The sequence below is a fragment of the Rhipicephalus microplus genome, chromosome 9, assembly GCF_043290135.1.
Source record: "Rhipicephalus microplus isolate Deutch F79 chromosome 9, USDA_Rmic, whole genome shotgun sequence".
Classification (NCBI taxonomy): Eukaryota; Metazoa; Arthropoda; class Arachnida; order Ixodida; family Ixodidae; genus Rhipicephalus; species Rhipicephalus microplus.
In genome coordinates this window covers 72,566,225-72,578,415 of record NC_134708.1, presented here as the reverse complement: position 1 = coordinate 72,578,415, position 12,191 = coordinate 72,566,225, and the positions used below count along the sequence as shown (strand labels likewise).

Sequence of the window (12,191 nt, the reverse complement as noted above, 5' to 3'; positions counted from 1 at the left end):
TTCCAGTTCCTCATGCAGCATTTTTTCATAATACACAAACTGTGCTTTTCAAACATGCCAAAGCACATAAAAAAAATGGAAAGAAGACGTCTCGTGACTTTAGTTCACTGAACTGTCCAATAAAAAAGTGTGACATAACTGAGAAAATCTGCGTAGTTTATTTTGTTTAGATGTCTCTTTTTAGATAAATTACCTTTCGTGCAAGAAATTATGAACGTGTTTCTATTTCATGCTTGCTAGCATGTTCAGCAGCAGAAAAAAGCAAGAATTTCACAGTATATAAAAGGTTATTGATAAGCACAGCTTGTCAAACAACCACTGTATATGTTCTGAACATAAACATGCAAATAAATAAATAAAAATGAAAAAACATTGACTGGCTCTGACTTCGCTTATGCCACTTTTAAATTGAGAATCATCACATTTCTGAATATATGCAGAGATGCGGAAGCAAGTTTCATGTGAATACTAATGTAGCTGGGACAAGGAGAACAACATTTCCTACGGCAGAGAATCCGCGGCATTTTCATGCCAGAGTCCTTCGTGAACGGCAAAGATATTTTTGCTGTATGATAATCAATAAACTTACTGACAAGCTGACAACAATGGCTTCTAAAAACACATCAGTAAAACACATCACATCAGTAAATAGTGTTTCACAACAAAGTTCGTTTATTAGAACATAAACAAATGAATGTAAGTAAATCACTTGCACCCAACACACACAGTGCTAAATGCTCAACTTCGTTAGAAACCTAAAGCTCGTGCCTTGCCTATGGCTGTGCAAGTATCATGCCTGTATCAAGCGGCTCAGCTGAGCAGAAGAAAGTTAACAACAGCACATGCTTGCTCGTTAAGGAGATCTCACTGCTACAAGTAAGAAATCGCAGAACTGCAAAGCATTTCTGTTTTGAGGGTAACATTAAGGCCGTCACACCAAACACATAACAGTGAAAAACAATTGGCATTCGCTTTCAAAGAGAAACACAGTGCCTTCTCATTAAACCATAGTAATGAGTCATTGCTAAACAACAACAACCAGGTACTTCACCTAATACTGGATGCAATGCAACACCACAGTATGCATAAACACATGGATGAGAGCACACAGTTACTTCCATGTTCCACGCACTCAGTCCAGTGTGTACCTACAGGAGCAAGTCTTCAACATTTATCATAACATCCAATAAGTGCACTCCTTATACGTGTCCTGGAGTCATGCATGTTCTTCATGCCATTCAAGCAACATAGTTGCAAACTTCACTGGGGTGCAAGTATGGCCGACCTTGGTACTTCTGGCACTTGAAGCCAGAGCATGATATGCACACACCACATGCCTCCTCAGCCTCTTTTTTCACAGTTCACATGGGTGCACTCTCGGTTGAAGGATTCCTGCGCTTGTGAGATTCCAAGTGGCGCATAAGATCTTTCTTCCATGAAAATTTCCAGGGACAGAGGTAGCACTGGTGAGGTCTCTCCCCAGTGTGGATGCGCGTGTGCAAGTCCAAGTTGCCCTTACGATTGAAGGCTTTGGTGCAGTATTCGCATTTGAATGGGCGCTCGCTTGTATGTGTTATTTGATGTCTCTGTGCAACTGATTTGTGCCTTGCAATATAGCCACACACAGTACACATGAATGCGATCTTTTTCTTGGGAGATCCCAGACGAACCGGCTGGTCAGGGTGATGACGTACAGCAGCAAGGCCTGCAATGTTCAAAATGATCAATCTGCAGTAAACAACACAGTTATGATTCAAGGGAAAGATAAGGAGGCTGGCTAGTAAAATTACTTTACACTACTGTTAAAGGGTAGCAAGAGTGCGAAATGAGGAAAGACAGAATTATGACGAAAATGTGCACATAAATGTTTGAAATATATGCAACTCTTTTAACCCACATTTAAGTTCATATGTGACAAAGAACAAATTGAATGCGCCAGAACTTCCCGATATATGGCTAAACAAGCGTATCCCAATTATCTGCCTTGTCAATTCTGAAGTATTCAGTACGATTAACATTGCATCAAATTCTGGCACCTACGACTGAATTTTCGATGAAGGCAGAAATGCTTGATGCCCGTGTGCTTAGGTGCACATTAAAGAACCCCCAGGTGGACGAAATTTTCAGAGCCCTCCACTAAGGTGTCTCTCAAAACTTGGTTTTCGGACGTTACACCCCGTCAATTATTATTATATGATTAAAAGGACACCAAGGAAACTATTAAGTCAACATTGTTTGTTGAAATAGCGGCCCAGAAACCTCGCAATGTTACTTTTGTCACCGGAGATACAGCAGCAACAACGGTACAACAGCAACAACAGCAGCAACAACAATGTTCTGCCATGGCCAGCGAGGTGGCAGACATGATTGGTTCAACTGGGCCCCACTAGACAGCAGGACCTCTCCAGTTTAACCAAGCGAGAATTGAACTTTTGAACCGCTCGTGCAATTCACCATAGTAACGCCCGGCAGTTCATTTTTCCATGAATCAGACACGAACAAGCAGCATTTTATTACTCCTCCTGATGCTGAGAAGGTTCTTTATTTAGCGCAGCTAGTGATAAATTGTAGGTGGTACCTCTGACGTAATCAGGATCATTTTGCAAATGTTCAATCGTGGAGCATGTATTCTCTATATTCACCTGAATATCTGGTAAGTAGGGCACTGCTGTTCACAATATTGTCGTTTTATAAGTTGTTATACATTGAGCTTCAATTGTTTTTTTTACTTTAGGGTCCCTTTAACATTGTATTTTTGTTCACTATTATTACGGCAGCCACAGAAGATGTTGACAGACTGTCATTTATGCGTGGTTTCTCAATAGCCACTTACACAGAGCTCATGCCCAAGGTACTAAGCGACTGCCATAAGATGAGGCTCTCATCTGCAACTGATATGTGCTTCTTCAGTAACCTCTAACGTATTCTAATATACTTTGATAATTTAGTTGGTGTTTATTGAACAGTTGCAAGAGGTCTGCAAGCTTGCACCTTTCTAATGGATATTTGTCAAGTACGCTTTTCATTGAGTGCAATTACAGAGTGAAAAATTACTGCGATGTGGTTTTTAGTACAATGGTTACAAGTAGAATTATATTGTGCACTGTTCTAATCTAAAGTGACCTACTGTATCTTAGTATGGGGAACTACCATACAGACAAACTATAAAAAATGACTAGTTTTCCAGAACAGTGTCTTACGAGTATTTGAGCAATACCACGGCCTTATCAGAGACTTGAAAGCTAAACCACCCTTTTAAAAATATGAAGTGTTAAAGGTAACACAGCTGTATCACTTCAGACTTTTGCAATGGGTTAAGCAAAATAAGACCCAATGTCTTCAGAACACACCTGGAAGTATTAATTACCACGTGCGTCAGCAACAAACAAAAATCTCAGCACTAGAAACAAATGGCAAACAACACATTCAATACCAGTTACCTACAATGCTAAATCATCTACAAGGTCTTGTAGATTTCAATTCCGTACCTTCTAACACCATTATTAAAACCATCCTTATACATCATGATATTGAGTACGCTACCTAAAGTTTGTTTCATTTCTAATATCTTGTTTATAACTTTGCAATATGCTATGAGGATCTCATGTTGTACTTTCACAGTGTGTAACAATGAAGTTCTGTTGAAATGTTACTTCGTGATAAATTTCTTTTGTGTTTAATTCAGACTGCATAATAGGACTATGCAAATGTTTGTTGTATTTTTATGCAGTAATATATCAAAAATATTTGTTAGATATGAAGATGCTCAATAAACTGCATGCCAAACTGTATTTAAGAGCAGAGGCCCTTTGTGAGGCTGTATAGCCTTCAGTCTCAGCTCCTGCAAGTTTTTTCAGGGCAAATGAAATTTCAATTCATTTCAAGTCCTTCGACTAACAAGCTCATGTTGTGAAGTCGTTAAGGGGCAGTAGAAAGATCGAATATAACTCGTAATAGCACATTTATACAGAAAGAACTTGAGGACTTTGGGTGCAGTAGAAAGTGAACAATTAGCAGCAAAATATGAAGTACAATGATTCAATGAAGTACAATGATTGAACGTAACAAAATATAAACACAGACAGCCTCGTGTATGTGGCTTCATTCAATATGACAAAACTGTGTCTCGTCTTTGATTTTCGATACGTTATTTTTCACACTGCAATGCATAATGAATCGCGCCTTACAGATGTGTTTAGGCCTCTTTCCTAGGGAAGAACAAAAGGAATGCAGACTTAACATATTAATGGTTTAAACAATCAGTCAGACCTGAGGACATATGACAAAACCAGCCTAGCATTTTTCGCGTGCCTGCACTTGCTTGCCTGGTTTGTTAGTGTATTAGGCAGTGAAGAAAGACATATACATTTGCAACGAATAGCATGTCACAGCTTTCGAGAAGACCACCATAAAGAGACATTGCTACGCCAGAACCAGGGTTTGTACAGGTCTTCAAAGCAAAACTTCAGAACTTTCCAAGACCTGTGAAAGGTTTTTTCAAGGACTCAAAGCTGCACACAAGTTTTCAATTCTTTCACTCTAAAATACCGACCACTCCGCGATCGCAGTTGCGAGACGGTGCGCTTCTTGTCGGTCGGGTGCAGTGTGTGACGACCTCCGAAATTGCGCGCAACCTGTTGGCGTGCAATCTCGGTGGTCGAGAGTTGGTGAAGCTCGAACGGTTGAGCGCACTCATGAGAGCTCTGCAATCGCCTGCTATGCCAGCATGTTTCACGAGTTGAGGAGGCATGGCATCACTGGGAAGGAGGGTACGATATAATTGTCCATAGCGGCCTTGGTACACAGTGCGTCCCTAAACTTGTGGGGCGAATGATTTGATGATGCTGCAGCCTAAACGCTGACAAAACTTCAACAAACGGTCTGAGGGTCCCTTTAATGCAATACAACTTCGCAGTATGCACAAACACACGGATAAGAGCACATAACTTGCACGTGCGACAAACACAGTCCAATGCACACCTACTGAAACAAGTCTTCAACATTTATCATAACATCCACAAACTTTTGCATATTGCTGGCACGTGTCCTGGAGTTACGCCTGTCTTTTATGCTGTTCAAGCAGCACGGTTTCAGATTTTCCCGAGACATTAACAATGTAGTCTTCACCTTAGCACTTCTGGCGATGCACTTGAAGCCACAGAACAAGATGCACACACTATGTGCCTTCTCAGCCTTTTCTTTTATGGTTCATATGTGGTCACCCTGAGGCGAGTGTTGGCTGTGCCAGTGAGTTTTCAAGTGGCGTGTCAGCTCGCTCCTCCATGCAGAATTCCAGGGACAGAGGTGGCACTTGAAAGGTCTCTCGCCGGTGTGGATGCGAATGTGCTTGAGCAAGTTGCACTTCTGATTGAAGGCCTTGTCGCAGTGGTCACATTTGAATGGATGCTCGCCGGTGTGTGTTATTAGGTGTTTCGACATATTAGAGCGCACGCTTGTAGCATAGCCACAAACAGAACACATCCACATGACTTTTGCTCTCCGAGAGCCTAGATGTGATGGCTGGTACCGACGACAACGCACCAAAACTGCAAAAAGTGAAAACGATGCATTTTCAGCAAAAGGACAGAGTTATTCCTGGAAGGCAACCTAGAAAGTACAACTACTGCACAGTGGGTGAGAGTATGCCTACAGTGAAAAATGAGAGAACTGAAGGACACTTTGCAAATTCCAAAGTGTATTCGGCAAAAGCTTGCGGCCATTCCAGTGATTATGCCACGAGTGGCCCACAAACCGAATGTGCGTGTGTTTTCTTTTTCAATTTCTAGTGCTAATTGCAGTGCTTCACATGCATTCGTATTCTTACGCTTTGCGCATTGTGCAGACGCCATCCGGGTTACAATGTTCATAGGGCTCATTTATTGAAAGGCCTCTCCCATGTTTCGCCAGTTAACCCGGTCCTGTGCTTGCTGCTGCCAATTTATACCCGCAAACTTCTTATCTCATCTGCCCACCTAAACTTCTGTCTCCCCCTAACTCGCTTGCTTTCTCTGGGAATCCAGTTAGTTACCCTTATTGATGAGCGGTTATCCTGCCTACGCGCTACATGCCCAACCCATGCCCATTTTCTCTTCTTGAATTCAACTATGATATCCTTAACCCCCGCTTGTTCCCTAATCCACTCTGCCCTCTTCTTGTCTCTTAAGGTTACACCTACCATTTTTCTTTCCATTGCTCGCTGCGTCGTCCTCAATTTAAGCTGAACCCTCTTTGTAAGTCTCCAGGTTTCTGCTCCGTAGCTAAGTACCGGCAAGATACAGCAGTTATATACCTTCCTCTTAAGGGATAGTGGCAATCTACCTGTCATAATTTGAGAGTGCTTGCCAAATGTGCTCCACCACATTCTTATTCTTCTAGTTACTTCAATCTCGTGGTTCGGCTCTGCGGTTATTACCTGCCTTAAGTAGACATAGTCTTTTACAACTTGAAGTGCACTATTACTTATCTCGAAGTGCTGCTCTCTTCCGAGGTTGTTGTACATTACTTTCGTTTTCTGAAGATTTAATTTTAAGATCCACCTTTTTGCTCTCCTTGTCTAACTCCGTAATCATGAGCTGCAATCCGTCGCCTGAGTTACTCAGCAATGCAATGTCATCGACGAAGTGCAGGTTACTAAGGTACTCTCCATTATCTCTTACCCCTAACTGTTCCCATTCTAGGGTTCTGAAAACCTCATGTAAGCACGTGGTAAATAGCATTGGGGAGATTGTTGTCTAAGGTATCATAGCATTCCTATTTGCAAGAACACTTGTTAAGTGCTCGCTAAGCCATCATAATTACTGCTTTTAAGAATCAGCAGAGGCCTCGCTATGTGTCCATAGACAGCACGCGGATGTGCATGCAGATGTTCACATTGTCCGATTCAGCTGCTGCTGATGATTACGTATGTATGAGCGCTTTGTAATAAGCGGGTCTTTGGAACACCTTGCTCATTTCGCATGTTTTCACGCCTCGCACAAATCTATGCTTTTGCCACGCAATATATGATGAGTTCCACTACATAACGCTCGTATAGTATTTTTCTACAACTGTTTTATCCAATATTGTGGCTTTGCTGTAGAATAGCTGCTTGCCGTGCAAATGACCTGGGTTCAATCCTGACTCGGGCACGTATAATTTTTAATTATTTACTTTATTTGCACCTTTCCTGACTTTTCGGTCACGTACATGATGATAGTGTTTCGCTCAAGACGACGCTCGTTGCCCATACCAACATTGTTCGTGAAATTTTCACAGAACGAGCTTTTCAACACTCTTAAATTAACAAAAGCCCACACGTGCCAGTATGGAGGCATGGAGAAAACTATATCCCTTCATTTAACCTACGAGATTGCTCACAATAAACTGACGGAAATTTTTTACAAGGAGTAAATTAAGCCTAATGCTTATTGGCTTGCATGAGAGAAAGATTTTTTTCAGATGTTACTGTGCCCATAGAAATCGACATGGTACCATATCTTTCCACAAAAGTTGCCGACCCTTCCTCAAACACTATTTACAGGCTATTATTTCCTGTTGAAAGTGTTAAATCGATTAAAGCTTGGTGAACAGAACCTCAAAAGCATGACAAAAAAAAAGAAGCAATCACAAAATGCAAAATTACAGTAAAATGAAATAACTTCATGTATAAAAAACAACCACCAAAACATCCATTCCACGATTACGCCTGTACATGACGTGGCAGAGCATAAACGAAATGCTCGGTGCATAAGAGACTAGCACTGATCGACTCAGCAATCATCATACATGGCATTCCCAGTAAAGATCTGTTGCACATGTCCCTTTCAAACTACGGCAAACCAAGGAAAGTTCACTTCATGCGAGAAAATGTGACAAACAGAGACCAAGTACTGTTACAAGTGAGGCCAAGTGTTTAACAATACTTCTATAACCACACTGTAAACCAACATCAAAAGAAACTGGAATGGTGACACAACCCAATGTTAAACTACGCGCTCATTATCAGAAACAGTGGCTGTAAGCAGTTGCTAGTTCAAAAGATGGTGTGCTTTGACATGTTTTGTTTGAATAAAACAGTGTCATTTGCTAAAAATAATACTGACCAGTTTAGACGCCCTGCAAAGATGATTATATTGTTGCGGGTTCGCGGCTATGCAGCTATGCGGGCGGTGCGAAGAAGAAGACGACGACGTTTTTGGGCTGTTCGAGATACACAACGGCTGCCATCTTGACTGCTGGAGTACTTTTCTACTCTAAAGTAGTAAATACATTCGCAACATTTTGGTGGAGGTGCTGGGTATCGATCCCAGTACCTCTTTTGGGCTGTTCGAGATACACAACGATATGTACATCATGGAACACAATAGTCGATTCATGTAAAGAAAGTACACAAACATCCCCTCACTTGTCTAACTGCATATCTGTGCCGTAACACTGCACCCCCCCCCCCCCCCCCCCATGTTGCCCATCTAGCTTTTCATCCAAAAGATTCCAAGCTGTAAAGTAGGCCATGTTGTCCAAAACATATCGTAATGTTTGCATTCGAGGAAAGAGCAAGAGCGAATAGAACACAAGTGCTGACAAAACTGTGCCGCGACCTGCACGCTAACACAAGCTTACTGCCATTAGTATGTCGTGAATTACAAAAGTAGTTCTGCCTGGCAATTGGGTAGAACAGTACAATCCACGTAGTACATGTTACAGGGCCACAAGACGGGCAACTACAGAAAGGTATTCAGAGGGCTGGAATATGGCAATCTTCTTTAAGTTGTCGCATATGACTACATCTACGGCATCAGAGCTCGCTGCTATAAGGGCCGCTTTACAATATCTCGTTCAAGAACGTCCAGGAAAATGGGTCATATTCTGTGATTCGAAGGCAGCGCTTCAGAGTTTGCAGTCTGCCATGCGTAGGAGGAGCCATGACCAACTAGTACAAGAAATAAGACATTGCCATCATGAAACTCTAGCACGAGGGCATGATATTATATATCAATGGCTGCCTGGACATATCGGTATTACCGGAAATCAATTAGCCGATGATGCAGCCCGCTCAGCCCATGAAGAAACCCGTGTAGTCCCGATTCCTCTATCAAGGAATGATGCAGCAAGACAACTTTACCTGCTGGCTCGAGATCTCACACGCACGTTCTGGTCGTCTACCAGCTTCCAAAGGTGTCAATTTTATGAACTGGATCCTTCGCTCAAGCTAAAGCTACCATCACAACTTTCCCGCTCCGATGCGACACTGTTATGCCGCCTTTGGTTGGGTGTTGCATTCACAAAGGTGTACTCCTTTCGCATTGGTATGGCAGACACTCCTACATGCGACTACTGCGGAGATGAAGAGACCATCGAACACGTCCTGTGCAGCTGCGCTTGCTACGACACACAGCGATGCCAGCTACGGATGGTTTTGAATCGACTTGACCCCGGACCATTTTGTGTGCAGAAGATACTAGGACCTTGGGCATCTGCCTCAGTTGCGCAGAAAGCAACTAAAGCACTGCTACTTTACCTTAAGTCAACAAACCTGAGCGACCGCCTGTAAACTGTGTGTGCTCCCCGAGTGTGCTCGTGATTGTGTGTACCTTCTCATCTTTCTGCAACCTCTTTTCTCCCCTTTATCCCTTCCCCAGTGCAGGGTAGCAAACCGGATGTGCGTCTGGTTAACCTCCCTGCCTTTCCTTGTATCTTTATCTCTCTCTCTCTGCGTTGATGTTCTCTGTAAGGCACCTATACTCGTGGACATACTTGTCCCTAGCAAAATGCCTAGATTTCCCAGACTAGATCTACACATTTCAGCACAACACATTTCAGCGTCTCGACGAAAACGTTAATATCGAGTCTGTGAAAGGAACTGCAGAGCTGCAATGTCAGCCGACTTGTTCAGTAAGATATCGAAATATAAAGCTATTCTCTGCATTTGTTGGCTCAACTCCTCTGATTCTCTCTTCCATGCACTGGCTGGCAGAATGGCAGAGCCACCTGTAATGAATGAGAGAGGGCATGTCGTAAAGATTTCAGATGAATAAACCTATAACGGAAAGATAGAGAACACTCATGACAAAGATAAAGTATGTGTTAAGAGCTATCACATCTAGCATATCAATAAAGCTTGCATCAAATCATCTCTCTGAACTGCGAAACTTGCAATGGTAGATATGGTTCTCTGCTGCTCCACACAAGGTATGGAATTCATGGCTGGTCATATCTCTATGGGATGACAACTCAAAGATTTTTGAGCATTCAGACTTACGTACTTGTAAGGGGAATCCCACATTTTTAAACTTAATCTACTGCTTTTGATAAACCAGTGGCATACTAGTCATGTTAAATCTCAGTAATATGTTACCGCCCTTTCCAAAATAATGTCAAAGGCTTAAAGCTTAACATTAGTAGTAGGCTTAAATGCAATGTCAGTGTAAAAAAAATTGTGCAGTACACAGAGTCTCTTCTTGAAACGCCTGAAGTATTATCGAAACTTGCTTAGTAAAAAAACACTGTCCTTCACTGACAAGCAAATCACCTGTATATAAACATACAACAAGAAATAAGTGTAAAACAGGAATGATCAAACAGGCAGAATTTGTGGAGCCGAAACCAAATGCAGCCAAAATTAGCTCAGTGCAGTGTATCTATTCATCAGGTTTACCGTGCAGTATGTATATATATTTTTTTTTCTGAGAATTTAGCTGCGAGATAAGGCCGCGTCTTACCTCTTCATACAATGTTCTGAATTTTAAGGGGGCTTCGGCCCACTCAAATATTTCTCACTTTGTTCCCCTAAGTGCAAACTTCCAAAACACAACGCGGCTACTCCGGTACCCCCTCCTTAAGAACAAGTCTTGGCGCCGCCGCTGCTTCAACTATTACCAAAGCAGAATTAATCATCGCAATTAAACAATGGTCACTGCTTGATCCAAATAACGCTATGGTGTAGTAGCGCAAAATTCACGGGGACAAAGAGGACAAGAAAACACGACACTCGAGCGAGTGTCGTGTTTCCTTGTCCTCTTTGTCCCCGTGAATTTTGCGCTACTACACCATATGGTTAAATGATGTCTCACCAACTAGCCCAGCTCTCAACCCTACTAAATAACGCTGTAGGATCAAATCGCGATCAAAATCCCCTGTGTGACACCGGCATAACTAACGCGCGCACGGCATCTTGTCAGATCGCACACCCGACGACTGCGTTTGAGTCGCTCCACAAAACGGAACCGAATACCAATTTCGTGAAACACAGACAGTCGCGAGAAAGGCGAGTTCTACACAGCGCACCCAAGTGCGATGCACTGAGCGGAAATCAACACGCAAGTGGCAACGACGTCCACACACGATACAGCAAGCGCTCTGTCAGACCACAGCACACAGGACAACTTCAAAGCTGCAGCCAGTCAATAGAGCTCATTCAACATGTCCTCGACGATTCGGTGAGCTTTCGTTGCCTTCCTGAAAACTCGAAAGAAAGCTGAGCACACGAGCGCGCGGCGTAGTTAGGTCGCAGTCTTCGAATCGTCACTCCTTTTCACCCCGTGAAGCCTGGCTACAAACAGCAATCGAAGGCTGTCTAGCCGACTGTAGGCACACGAAACACACACACTCGCACGTAAGTAAACTACAATAGGGACTGCACAGATCGAGCAGAATGTGTCATCTTTCAAACTATTTCAAACGACTGCTTGCTCCCCTCCATGCTTGCCTCCATGCACGGAGGGAGGAAGCCATGCTTGCCAAAGCGGCCAAGGCCACCTCTGACGAACCGCCGTAGCTCCATCGTTATCAGCAGCAGCAAAAATAAGTTTGGCAGGTAAGGAGGGAAACAAGCACTCGTTCAAATGATAACACGTGCTGCTCCTTTAAAGCATTACCGTGTGTTTATTACGTGCGAGTGTTGATTTCGTGTGTGTACAGTCGGCGAGACAGCCTTCGATTGTTGTTTCTATCTGGTCAAGCATTACGTGGGTCAAAAGAAGTGATGAAGACAGCATGCTAACTACGCTAACGTTTTTAGATACGCGGTCGTGCGTTCAGCTTTCTTTCGATTTTGAGGAAGACAGCGAAACCCCTCTGGACAACTAAATCACCGAGTGGTTGAGGACATGTTGAACTGGCTTGTCGTTTAGTGCATCGCACTCAGGTGTGCTGCGTAGAAGTTCCCCTTTCTCGTGCCTGCTGCTCAGAAAGTCTCTCTATGAGATGTGTTTTGT

The 12,191-nt window shown here is 42.9% G+C and overlaps 1 long non-coding RNA gene across 1 annotated transcript; it reads right to left on the bottom strand.

Annotated features, from left to right (window-relative positions):
- Positions 1 to 649: 649 nt before the first annotated feature.
- LOC142771873 (uncharacterized) lies at positions 650 to 11,777 on the bottom strand. Its single transcript, XR_012886192.1, has 2 exons — positions 11,263 to 11,777; positions 650 to 9,966 (listed from the first exon to the last, which is right to left on the bottom strand). It is a non-coding gene; the product is annotated as an uncharacterized LOC142771873 (long non-coding RNA).
- Positions 11,778 to 12,191: the final 414 nt, after the last annotated feature.